This window comes from Pyxicephalus adspersus, chromosome Z (genome assembly GCF_032062135.1).
Source record: "Pyxicephalus adspersus chromosome Z, UCB_Pads_2.0, whole genome shotgun sequence".
NCBI classification, from domain to species: Eukaryota; Metazoa; Chordata; class Amphibia; order Anura; family Pyxicephalidae; genus Pyxicephalus; species Pyxicephalus adspersus.
In genome coordinates this window covers 6,262,783-6,277,056 of record NC_092871.1, presented here as the reverse complement: position 1 = coordinate 6,277,056, position 14,274 = coordinate 6,262,783, and the positions used below count along the sequence as shown (strand labels likewise).

Genomic DNA, 14,274 nt, shown 5'->3' with positions numbered 1-14,274 from the left:
TTTGTCTCCGGTTCTTCATTTTGCTCTGTACATATTCACTAATGCCTCCAAGGAAGCTTGTTTACTTGTACAGTAGGCTGTCTGGGAGCTGCAGATCACTCTATGCATGGATAACAAATAATAGAGGTCTGTTTCTGGTATTATGCGGGTCACACTGAAAGCAGCTCTCTGTCTTTTCCATCCAGCAGAATAATTTCTCCTCTCTCTGCCCCTATTTGGTTTTTGTCTAAAAACTCCACTTTGCATTGATGTCTTGTCACTGACTCCCCGGAAGGCCGGCTTCACAGCCGCATTGTCATGTTCCTCGGCCCCCCAGACACTTATTTAGTACTCTCTGCTCCGTCACATCTTCAGGGTTTTGTCTCATGTGAAAAATGTCAATATCTCCGACTTTAAATTTTCTGCACGATTTATGTTTTCTGCGGTGCTCAGTGCCACCTAATGTAAATCAGTCATGATGCAGTAATATGCCCAGTGCAAATTTCCCCAGGACCCGACAGTCTATCTTGTTTTTCTGCACAATTACTATTCTTTATGTCGTCTTTTTTTTTCCCCTAACTCTTGATGTGACAAAGAGCAAAAATACTTTTTCTCTGCCATTGTACTGAAAACTTTAACAACTTTATCTTTATTTTTTTAAAGTGACCCAGACACTAGCTGAAAGAAGTCAGACCAGCAGCACCCTAGAACAATTCTTCCCTACTTAGAGCTATGGTTCATTAATTGGGTGATGTAGATGTCATTGGAGAATTTGCAGCTTCCAGCAGGGAGGACGAGGAAAAGCAGATTACCCTTTCAATAAGTTGTGTGGAAAAAGAGGGGGTTCAAATGCCGGGAGAATATGCACACACAATTTTACAGAATGTGAAGATTTTGTACTGTTCATGTGCATTTACTGCAGCCTTCTATGTTGTAGTGGAAGTTGCATTTTAAGGATGTGACCTAACCTTAGTGCATGTATTCTCATGGCCAGGTGGCTGACATCTTTGCCCCCTTTTCTCCAGCATTTACTCCCCCCCTCTAACTCCCCCCCACTTAGCATACTTTTTCCCCACATCAAAATTTCTGCTCAAAAATTTCCCGCACTTAGAAATTTCCGCACCTAAAACTTTTTCCCCCCCTTACGACATTTCTCACACTTTAATTCATACTTAAATCTCATTCCCACCCCCATTTCTTACCAGCCTTTTCTCCCCTTAAAAACACACTGACACCTGCTTGGGATTAAAATGGCTGGCAAGCAGCCGTTTATTAACAAAGATAAACTTTTTTATTTAACCATAAATAACAATAATAACTTTAATAAATACCATATATTTTACATGAACAAACATATAAATAACCACATTATCACAATATTAACATAACACTAACATTTCAGTTTTGCTAACCTATAAAACTTTCTTTAATACTCATAAATAACTGTAAACCAAAAACCTTTTGTTTAAACACTGTGCCCTACTGTGCACTATTTCAAACCTCAACTCCAGTTTTTTAACCCCCAATGCTGCAGGTCTAGGAAAGGTAAAGTCCGCTCCACCAAATGTAATTTACCATTTTTGAACCACACTGGCCCCTAGCCGCCCAGCACCACATCAGGGGCCCCACTATAACACCATTAATGGGCACCCTACCACTGGGTTGCCATTCCAAATGACTAATAGGACTCTTACCCTCCTAGCCCCAACCGCCATCCGTCCTCACCGCAAAGAAAGGGAGGGTGGGTGGGAAATTCTTCCTTTCGCAAAAAACTTCATCACTTCCATTGGACCCATTACTTAACCCCTCTACTCTCCTCCCCCTTTACTTCCAACTCGGCCCCCCTAACCACCACCTCCTTTCTCTCCTCCACTTACACTTAAACCTTACCACACTTGCTGGGGGCTGCCTTCGCACTCCTGTCATGCTGACCCTACGCCTAGTCCCTGCTGCGATCCTCCCCTACATGTTCAATGCGCTGCATTAGGAAGCCCACAAAATCTGTGCATACTGTGTATTTTAAATGACTCCACAACATACAGCCAATAAATGGCAACTCAGCCAACTGACAGATGTTCTGTGCCTTGCAGTTGCCACATGTTTTGCATTGGGCACCAATCATTTAAAATCAAACACAGCACATTGCACACAAATCCTGTGCATTGCATCCGCTTATTTTAAAATACACCACTACCAGTCAATGAAGAGAAACTCATTGCACCAATTGTTATTCTGTGCATTGCATGTGGGAGTCGGATTAAGCCCTAAATAACAGCTGAAATCACTATCAGTAACTGGTGGGATATCATCACTTCTCAAATATGTTATATTTTACAAGAGTGACTTTTAACATCTCTAAAAGACTTTACCCAATAACAAAGACAGATCGGATGGGTGTTATGAATGACGGTAAATTGGTTTCTGTAGATGAGCCGCAGAGAGTCTGTGTCCTGTGGTCTGGCAACACAGCAACTCCACCACACGCTTCTATCTATTATGGTCACATCAGACCACTGGAAAACTCCAAACTGTCCACATGGATCATGTCAAGAGAACATAGGACTTTAATAACCCACCAAGATCAATAATGAATGTCAGTAATACACAGCACAAACGCCTATCAGTCCAATCTAAGAAATTCATTGCCAACAAAAAAAAAAATCCTTGCTTGACTGTATTTGCCCCATTTTTGAATAGAATATTAATGTAAAAGCAATAATAGAAAAAAAAAACAAAAATCAGATTTTGGTAAATTTAAATATTCATTGTGCACTTCAATCTTTAGAATACAGTAAATCTTGAAAGTGTATTGGATGAAAGAGCAGAGTCTTACAGCAATGCAGAGGATTTAGGAGGCGAGAGGTAGATGGAGGTAGGTGTAGTGTCCTTCAGCAATACAAAGCATGTCAAGAGTAAAGGAAAATAATAAAGGTCAACCAGCAATAGGAAGAATTTCAAGAGTTCTGTAAGCAAAGGATCAGTGTTCTCCATCTGCATAAAGTATTATCAAAGGTGGGAAATAGTGAAGGAGCAATATGAAGCTCATCAATAGAAGTATTTTAAATATTAGGCCACAAATTTCACTGTTGTGGCCCGTTCTAGATAACTGTGGTCCAGGCACACCTAAGATAAGTTTTCTATCTTGTCTTCTCTATCCACCCAAAGAGTTGTCTTTGTCACCACTGGGTGTTCTCAAAGTTTGCACTTCTCAGAAGTTGAAAACGCAGCGAAAATGCTGCCTAAAAATGCTTCTCTTTTTGATTTCCTAATCATAAATCAATGCTCACTGTGATGCTGAGAATTTAGTTTATGCAACAGAAAAATATTGGTGTTATCGTACATCATCGTGCTTTAGAACTCTAGACAGTTAAGTAAGTTTCCCCCTTTCATTTGTTTTCAATCCCCCGTTGACATCTGTTATGTTTCATACATCAAACGGTGGTGAATATTTAAAGTAATTTTATTTTAGCCTAAGTTGATATCCATTTGTTAAAGTCGTTGATGTTTCTATTACTTTTCAACTCACAATACCCCCTCCTACCACCACACCCTGATCATTTGTCTACAATGTAGGAATAATATGGGACTGGAAGATTTCCCTTCCACACACACCTACACAGTATTTCAGGAGAGGAGAGTTAGAAAAGCAAGGAAGAATATTTCAGGGAAGGATAAATAATAAGTAAAGGGGCAGAGTTTTCAAGCAGTGCCCTCAAACAGGGCAGAGTATTTTCAGGAAAGTTAGAGAGAAGAAGGAGCATAGTCGGGCAGCTTGGAAGAGCAGAAAACTCTGCTACCTTCATCTAACTCCCCTCACTGGAAATATTTTGCTCAGCTCGAGGACTCTGCTCCTTCTACCCAACCCCCCTCTGAAGAAATGCTCATCCCTGCTCTAGGACTCTCTTCTCTGCAACCCTCCTGAATTGGAGTCTCTGCTCCTTCATTTGTCTAACACACTTCTCTAGACATATGTTAGAGTATTTCAGGAGAGGAGAGTTGAATATTAGAAGAAGCAGTCCTTGAGTAGGAAAGGATTTGGGCAGAGAAGATCTGGAAAGAAGTAGCAGAGTCCTCCAGCAGTACAGAGTATTTCTCAAGTGGAGAGTTAGTGAAACAATCAGTCTTCCAAGAGTACAGAAACATTTTGGAGAAGATTGTTAGACAAATGAAGAAGCTTCTCAACCAGGGAAGAGTTTCAGGAGAGTAGTGTTGGATAGAGGAAGGAGCAGAGTGCTCCAGCAGGGAAAAGTGCTTTTTGTATTGGCTAACAATAGTATTGGAATGGATTTAAAACCACAATTGATTAGCCGTACATCACTTTTCAAGTTTTTATCACATATATTTGTGATATTGGTTGACATACAGATCAATTATTAAACATTTATTAAATACTTATGGTACAATAAAAAGGATTGATCAACATGTTGATCGGTATACCGATGAAAAATAACTTTGGGAGAAAAACACCTGGGACAGGAAGAAGAAGCCTTTGTCTTGAAACATCCGCCTTTTAAATTTGGATGATGCAGTTTTGGCTCAGTCAGGGTTACAGTTTCCCAAAGCCTATCAGACCTGAGAGATAACTTTTGGAATCTGAAATCTCACTATCGGCACCAGAGGTCTTCCAGGCCTGTCTTAGCAGATCTTTGAATTACTGTTACGGGAAAAGCCATATCAATAACAATTATTATTAAATATTAAAGCCGTTAAAAACATTACGCAGAGAGGGTCTGAACAAGCCTCCAGCCACCAGGGTGCAATTTACTCTGCATTGTAGCCTTCAGTCGTCTGTTAAATAATTTGTCTTTAAGGTTATCAGAGGCAGCAGTGACTTGGCAAGACCTTCTTTTATGGTGTGCTGTCTCGTCTGTTCACAAAATCCGCCTCTGCTAAATTAGGAGTGCCCCTGTTAGGATAAAACTAAGCAATAAACGTACATAATCTCAGGTGACGTGCGCTCGCTTGGAGCTGGAGGGGCACCTCAGTTCAGCAGCTAAATGTTAGCAGTTATCCTTTACAGTGGGCTCTTTGTATATACAGCAAATGCTCAATGTGAAGAACATCTCAAAATGTGAAAATATTACAGTATCCACACCGTCATAATGAAATCCAGTCTTAATGAGCCAAAGATATGAGCTGCTAATTAGGAAGTACACTTGCAATGCAACACCTTCCTGTGTACGTTTTATTTTGTTCTGACATCTTTGTGCTGTAGATGATGGAGCAGAGATGATAATTGCACATCAATTCTAGCAGAACCTCTGTTGTATACTTGGTTTAACTTTAGGTGTTGTTGTTGTGCTCCAGCTGGAAATGTGGATTTTTGGAGTCCCCAGGTTATTACAATTAATAGAAGCATTTAACACACAGTTAGATTCTAGGGAGACAAGAATGTCATTTGAAAAAGACACGAAAAGTGTTATGGGGACCATAGTTGTCAGAACATCATTGGATAAAGCTGTTAGCAATGTTATTTTATTAATCTTTGATACATGTTTTTTGGAAACTTGGTCAGCGCACCTATATGAGTTTCTTGGACATCCCATTCCATAGCACGTCCAATATTTTTGGACCCTTGCTCCGTTTTTGTGGCTATGACACACTCCACTTCTCCTGGAAATATTTTGATCATTTTCTGGTTGTGTCTATGGGCATTTGTACCATTTTAAGAGAGCATTTGTGAGGTTGAATACAGATTCAGATGACTTGGCTTGCTATCTGTTCCGTAGGGTTGAGGTCAGGGCTCTGTGTAAGACATTTCTCCACACTAAGTTGGTCACACCATGAACAGATTTCACTTTACAATTTACTTGAGATTTTATATCTTTGGGAATTTGTGACCATTTACCTAAAAGAACATTTGTGAGGCCAGGTAAAAAGGAATATATTACACAACAATACCCAGTTCCTTTCTGTATAATTTTGTTCATTTTAGGTAAATGTGAACCCAACCACCAATTATACCATCTTTGCAGCCTTTTACTAAAATAATCCTTGATGATTTGGACATGAAAGTCCTTTCGCAGATGCTTCCTTGGGCAGATTGACAATGTTCTGTCCTTGGTTCCCAGTTCTGCACTTTGGGTGCATAGGTTTCCAATAGAATCACCAGTGGCTTTTTGAACACATTTAACATAGGTACAGTATGATCCACTGTTATCACTATCAGGAAACCCAAAAAAACAAAGTATGTAAAAGTCTGATCAATTCTCTGATTAAATGAACAAATTACACAACAATGCCCTCTCCTTTTAGATATAACTTTGTTAATTTTAGGTAAATGTGAACCCAATTACCAATATTACCTCATTTCAGCCTTTATTAAGTAATACCTGGTGATGTGGCCATGAAGTTCTTGTTCAGACCCAGAGTGGCAATGCTCTGTGCTTAGTCTCAGTTTTGCTCTTGGGGTGCGCTCTTGGGGTGCATGAGTTTCCAATGGAATCCACCACTGGACACATATAACATTGTTATGATCTCTGTTATTGCCATCATAAACCAAAGAAATGCCATTGCTGGAGTTCACAATTATGGAATAAAGTTTCCAGGTGGCCACAGGAGTTTAGCAACACTGAGCAAAAAACATAAAATGGGAAAGAAAAGAGATCAGTATTTTGGATGGCATGGTACACAAAGTATTTTACATATAAAATTCTCCCACCTTTCCCAATCCCATTTATGTGCCCTCTCCTTCTATCCATTATCTGCAAACACTACCATTGAGAGTCTGATTTTTAACTTCCATCTTGGATTTGAAGACATCACAAGAACACAAATATAAGGGAAGCCCAGTGACCTAATTAAGATTTGCTTTGGTTGTATATTTGCCTCCAGTTTGTCATGTCAGTGATGTTTTTGTTCATTGCTGTTTATGGCCAATAACAACGTTGGTGTTACCAGCGCACTTTTATATCCCCCCATCCTTTGCAGTATAAGTGCTTTATGTCATTAATTAACTGCTTGTCAGCGAGCACTTTCTCCTTTGTTGGAGTTGACAAATGTTCACAGTTCAACGCTGTAAGGTTTGCTGCTGAGTGCACTTAATATATGTTAAGTGTCCTGAAATTATTTAATGCAATATTAGGAACAGGCTTTATTATTGTTCATATTCCATGGCTGCAGACTTTTTTTACCCCCCTTTTCCTTCTGCATCCATTAAGTCCTCAGCTTCTTGGATAAATCATCTCTAATTTGCCATCATCACAGCCAGCGAGTTTTGTTGCACGACGGCGTAGGCGAGAATTTAGCGTTCATGACATCAGACCCCATTAAGTTTGTTTTAGTGTGGAAATCCAAGTTTACACAGAAAATATCTATATTTGTTTAAATATATCAAGATTATCTAAAGTAGATGTGAACCCTAACTAAATAACACTTTGTGTATCAAAATAATCGCCAATTTAACCATTTTGTTATCCTTTGGCTGCTGACTTCCTGCAGTCACTTCCTGTTTACATGCACTCTTGTAGGGTTTCATGATGACGTCAATAATGCACCATGAATGTGTAATGGGTGTGTAAACACCACTTGTTTCTCTTTTACAAACCCATATGATAGGGTGACTACTCAACTGCAAGACAGGGACACAGCATTGTCACCCCAGCAATGGCATGAGGTCAGGGTAAAGGTAAAGTATTATGAGAAATCAATCATTCATATCTTAAGTTTTAAAGAATGCATCCAGCTTTTGGATTACCTGTCCCACCACCTCTCCCATCTTCTGGAGTTAAAATAAAAAAAAAAAAATGTACACCATATTTTGGTAAAATTCTATGTGTCAAATTTTTATTGAAACTTTTGGACCGGAGTGGCACTCGTGTAATGATTTCTGAGTGCTTCTCATACATGGACTCAGTGGGCCCAACCTGCATGATGATGTAACCCTTCAGATAATAGGTTTGGCTCACCGGTATGGCAAAGAATAAAAAAGAGTGCCCTTCTGCTGGAAGAAAACTCATAGCACTGTATCAAGAATAAGGCCAGGGAAAAAACTGGAATAGAAAAGAGGAAAGGAGAATGACATGAAAATGTTCATTATTTCACTGAAGTTCTACTTCAACATAATGTACTGCGTATACTCAAATATAAACCAATCTATATTTAAACCCAGATACTTGTTTTTACCTTCAAATATAGAATAATGCTTTGACTCAATTATAAACCTTGGCAACAAAATAAGGCTGTACACTGATTGCATTTAAAACCGTAAATAATAGAAATTCCAATAAAATGAACATAAGAAAATACATCCATAGTGTGGTATTTTACATCAAACATTTATTTTAAAAGGGTAAAAGATTAAAATTACAAAGTCTGTTTATAGCGCCAACACCTTTTTACAGGTTTAAGTATTTTGTACTTGTGAATTGGTTATATTGGGTCACTTGCTCTTAAGTCATCTTTTGTGGGACTGTTTTTTGTTGTTCTGTAATGTGTGTAATAAAATCTAATAACGTCTCAGATGGCAAAAGTTTGTCACACATTTATTTAAGCAAATGATCCCTTCTACTGGTGTGACTCAAGTGTAAACCAAAATTATTTTTCTAATTGCATTTTTAGGTCAAAAAGCTTGGTGTTTATACTTGTGTATATAAATTAATTTTAAAATTTAGGACTTGGTAATCCATGGTTATTTTGCCATGGAGGTCCTTGTTCAGGTGCAAAGTGCTATAGGGTGAAAATGCTTTCACCTTCCCTCTGTCACTGTATCACATTTGCTTGCAGCAGTGAATACAAACAGCTATTTAAGCATGCATACATGGTCCTCTGTTATCACCATCACCATTGTTTTAATCATTATTATCACAGGCATGCATTTAGACAGGAAGTGACTGTTTTTAGAATTGACTTGGACGAAGAATAAAAAAAAAAATGAAACAAGCATTTTAATAAAATAATAATACACATTACTATAGCAAAGTATATGTCAATCTGTTGGGAATACAACTATTATAAACGAAAGTCACAAAATTGCATCTAGATTCTGAAACTTTTCTTTTTAACCTATTTTTCTTTCCAGAATCCCGTAGTTATTAGTAATGTGGCCAAGCTAAAAAAACAAACAAGCACAGATAATGACACCTCTTGACCCGAACGCTCTCGTTCAATTTATTTATTTTTTCGTCCGGTGCAGCCAAGGTTTAAAATGCGTCGGGTGACCTTACAAGACACAGACTCGGTGCTATTATTTCTGATTGTGAGGAGGACGACCTTGCCAAAATGTCAGCTGTTGTAGCGATTAGTTTGAGGAGAGAATGGTGTGATAGTTAATGATGGCGGCGTGCTCGGTATAAACTCTTCGTAGAAGGTCGGAAATTCTATTAGGGCATCTTTGTCAGGGTAATGCTGGCGGAAATTAGTCAGGTATTTGAATTGCAGCTTACCGCCACGCTAAAGTGCTTTTTTATGCCTATATTTTATTCTTGCATGCTACTGATCTGTAACATGTGGGTGAAATTGCACTTACCTGGGGACTTTCTGGGTTTGGGCCAAACAGTTTACACACCATTGATAAGAATGGGGGAGATTCTGTAGCTGGTAAAAGTAAAATTTATATGTATATTTTTTTCAAAACTTTTGGAGTGTGGCTAAATTTTTTCATTTTGGAGTCAATTGCACCTAAATCAGTCAAAGAACACGATACAAGACTAATTTTGTCAGTTTTATGGGCTCCTGAGGGTTGCAGAAGCTCCTTTTAACTATCCTGAATTAGTTCTTTTGACCAAAATGATCTGCTTGCTAGTTTTTTTTTTTTTGCTTTAGCAGCTCATTGAGTAAAACAGAGTTTCCTCTTTGGCAGCAAAATTAATTTCACCAAGATAAATCCATTCATCTCTATTCTCTATGTAGATACTTAAAACAGCTTGTGCCTTTTGACCTTTGGCTACCTAATTCATCCTGCCCTTTATACCATCCCATTATTCTCTTGCCTACCTACCTGACCTTTCCTTAGCCAGTCAGCTGAGGATGAGTCATCAAAGACAAGCTCCCATATAAAAGAATTGCTGAAGCACAATGGTTCTATTTCCCCACCTCCCCGTATCCATGTTTCTTAATGTCATGGTCATTTATAGGCACATTTAATCATACTGCACTGGTAGGTGATGGGACTCTGTCAGTCATTACATCTTCATTATACTGTATCATAGTTGCAAAGGGCATGTTTGATAATTGCCACATCCCTTAATAGATATTATTTTAGAGTCCATTTTTGGGTGAGAGTCAGTTATGTTCTTTATTTCCTTATTACCCCATCCATTCTCAGTTGCAAAGTGGCCAACTGATGACATAGAGATAAGGTTAGAAGATGCATAGCTGCTGTACCATGTATGTACATATCAGATGTTCTCCCTTCTACGTCATGTCTTTATTACGCTCATTCTCAATTGCGACTTGACCAAATACTGCTCTCAGGATAGAGTTAGGAGGTTCATACCAGATATTGCTTCTACTTCTCCGTAATCCTATTACACTGCTCACTTTCAAATGCAACATGACCAGTGGCCTCTATAGGAATAGAGTTCATACCAGATCTTTATATCTTACTTTATATCTTCATTACATGGCAATTTCTATCCCTACAATGGCAATTTGCCTGTTGCAATTAAGTTAGGAGATTCATACCAGATGGTTCTTCTATTTCTTCTTGCCCCCATTATACCACCCATTGCAACATGGCCAGTTCCAGCTTGTGTTTGGTATCAAATATGTACAATGCATTGATGCTGTGGTATATTGCATTTTGAGTTTAAGGTTTTGAAGTTAAAGCAACTAAGTGGGCAAGTCCATACTATGTACCTATCACACAGTCTTGCTTCCTTATTGATATTTTTTTGTGAAGTACAACCTCAAGGACCAAAAGAAGAGCACGACAGGTGAAGGTCAAAGCTCTAAGGCGGAAATAAAACTGTAGCTGCACTAGCTATTCAACATCTTGAATGTGTTTAGATAATGAGAAAAGTCTTTGAAGACCAAAAGCCCAACGGCCCAAAAGTTCTGGGCAAAAAAAACTACATTTGCAATCAAACATTTGTTCAATGCATCTTCAAACTCATAAACTCCCTAATTAGAGACCTGCTAATTGACTGGGTCTGTCTTTGCTCATTTTTCAGTTAGTCTTCTAATATCTATAAAGCATACCCAGCAAAATATGAATTCCTTCATGTACAGTTCAATAAAATGCTGTGGCTGGAGCTTTGTAGATGTGTAAAAGTTGTAATTAACAAATAATAGTTACTTTTGGTCTATAAAAAGAGTCTTCTGAATACCTGAGAAGCTTATAATACGAAATGTTTTAGATATACTATTATCTACTCTTTTTCGCTGTTGCTTGATTGCAGCTGTAACACATTCTAATGTCTGGAACAGTAGGGTTCCAAAAGCCGCATTACCATTTACACAACTTGTGTTATTATAAAAGGTAATTTGCTAGTTTGTTAAAATAAATATATATTCATGCTGAATTTAAAGGAAATACATTCTACTTCTGCCCCAGTAAAACATTTTGGAAGCTGAAGTGTCAATTTCAATTTTCTTCTTCCTTCAGGGGTCATGTGGGATCTTGGTGGCCCGGCAGAAGTTCCATGTATCCCTGAAGGTTTGAACTTACAGAAAGGGGAGTGCCTTCCTCAGACAACCAATCATAGCTGGTTATAGAATTTAAGTGTTTAGGATTTTCCAAACAAATGCCCAGGTGTATTTTTTGGAGAGAGAGGACAATTGTTTTGAAAGAGACATGAAAAAGGCTGTCTAGGACGAATTAGAACAACCATCTCTGAACGCGAATGAGGGCCTTCAGCCCCTATGATGCCATTTCAAAATTTCTAACCCAGCATTTTGACAACACTTTTGGTGTCAGGAAGTCTGTATAGCTAGCCATGTATTTGGATGTTTTAACACCTATGCAGAATTCCTGACACTAAGTATGGGGTTATGCTAATTTCACATCTTTCTATTTTGGACAATCAACCTCTTTGTCACATTTCATAGTAGATGGATTAAGGTATTTATGCTGCATAAATAGAAATGCTGAAATATTTGCTTGTGTTTTCTTGTAGTTTTGAAAGAGCCACGTGTATAGGCAGCAAATCTTTAACATTACACAAACATGTCCAGTTAAATATGACTAAACTTCTCTTAGCAACACATTGGCCTTGATATGTAAGAACCTTCATAGACTGACCCAATAAAAAGTCATTTGGTACAGACTTTGGAGCCGCTTGCAGAGCTTCTTTTAATTAAGTCCCTCATTAAATTTAGCCTAACCAACCTTAATCTTTCTTCCATAAAAAGAAAGCCTCCATAGATTGGTGGCCAGTGCATTGGTGGTCAACGTAGACATGACCGCTTATGTTGGAGGTTAGAAACAAATTGTCTTCTTTGGTCAGGAATGAAGTCACCATTTATATTGGTAGTCTGTGAGAAACTGCCCACTTACATTAGTGGTTAATGTTGACGTGGACAACTATATTGACTTCCTAATTGCATTTGGAGGTTGGTGGAATATTTCTACTCTGCATTAATAGTAATTATAGGTAGAAGATCTCTACTTTAAGAACCCTCTAAGAAAACTCTGAAGGATCCTGGGATGGGATGGGTTTTTTGGGCAATAGATAACATCCCCTTTAGGTGAATAACCACACCCTTTCTAATAGAACACCCTCATAAAAGTTCCTTCCATCATCCTTAGAATTGGCTTCTTATTTTGCTGTAAATGTTCGCGTGTTGAGCCACTCTTGTCACGGCTGCTTCATCATGATTCAGATCCTGCATGTCAGCCGTCTGACTTTCCATCAGTATTATGTGTTGGGTAAAATATTTGATGTGAGGCTATTAATGTCAGGAGTGGCATCAGTCGTAACGTGCAGCTGACATCGTTATTTGTGTGTTTACTGATGCTGTCTGCTAGGACGCTGAAGTCATCATCTCATGCTTTTCATGAATTTCCATGACTGCTTTCTATGGATGAACTGAGCTGTGGTGACACCGCGTCAAATAATCTGCATTGTCCCCAGGCCTTGATTATTTTTTTCATTGACTATATTTCCCTCCTATAAAACACATTGCTTAAATTAAAGTAGAGCCAGACTCGGATATAATATTTCATGCTATGTAATGTGTAAATGAAACACTATTACTACTATTTCCAGAGTTTATAGTATTTCTACAAAGAGTTTGATCACTGGGCCTAGGTGAGACTGAGGAAATACTTCCTGCACTCTGCAGCAAAGTGATGACATCAGAGCCAAATTTAGACTTGGAGAGGACCTTAAGATATAAATATTGTAGGCCCCTCCTAAAGGGTAAAAGTTATATCAGAAGTTATTATAAGGGTACGAAAACCAAAAGAAAATTAAAATTTGAATTTACTTTAAAATTATTTTTTAGCAAGATTTCAAGTGAACAAAAAAAATATTTTCAAAAAATTCACAATTTGGCTAGCTTGTTCTCCCTTTTAAATAATACTAATATAGTAAACACTGGAAAGAATGCCTGGTAATTGTCCTGCAATCAAGTGTGTTTCTGTAAAGTATCTCGATGTAAATCCATTTCAGAATCCTTGGCCGTCCTGGGAAGAGATTCACCCACACTCCTAGGTTTGCTTTGGGAGTAATGCATGTAAAGTTTTTTCACAAGCACCTTTTACCTAACACAAGTCTTAATACATTCTTCCCCCAATGCTTATGCCCTCCATGTGCATATGTAAGCTCCTCATGGGCGGGCATTTCAATAGGAGGCAGATGCAAAAGGGAGAATAGAATCTGCACGCCATTGCTGGATGTTCTGTCTTATTTTTGAGAGGTTCCTGCAGATTTTAAAGGTTTTAGGATGTAGTTTGTGTATCCTATTCCTAAATCTGGCTCTGATCCAAGGTCCTGGACTGAAGCCTAAAACAGAACCAAACCCAAAGTACAGAAAGTCACCAGTAGTTGGAGGTTTTTGGTGGAGGAGACATGCAATGCCAACAAACTTATTCTTCACATCCTGCTGTCTTTTTTTTTTTTTTTTAAGCCATGCAGTGTAGGGCCCCGGCCTATTCTTGGTCTGGATGTTGAAGACATTGCTCGGATTAAATAAAGTTCCACAAGACTGGACAGGATAGACTATCATTGGAGAACCTCGATGATCCTGCAAACCGGGAATACATTTCTTAAAAAAACATTTAATGTTATTTGGCTAATAATTTCAATCATGGACCAGATCCATTCCAGGTTTTCTGGATCACTCAAGTTCTCCTATAGTAGTCTATCTTCTATAGTCTTGGAGAAATTTAATAAAGCAGGCTCAGTCTAACTC

At 38.4% G+C, this 14,274-nt stretch overlaps 1 protein-coding gene across 1 annotated transcript in view; it reads left to right on the top strand.

Moving 5' to 3' along the window:
- DIAPH2 (diaphanous related formin 2) overlaps positions 1–14,274 on the top strand; it is a 659,108-nt gene that overhangs the window by 250,690 nt on the left and 394,144 nt on the right. The window lies entirely within an intron of this gene.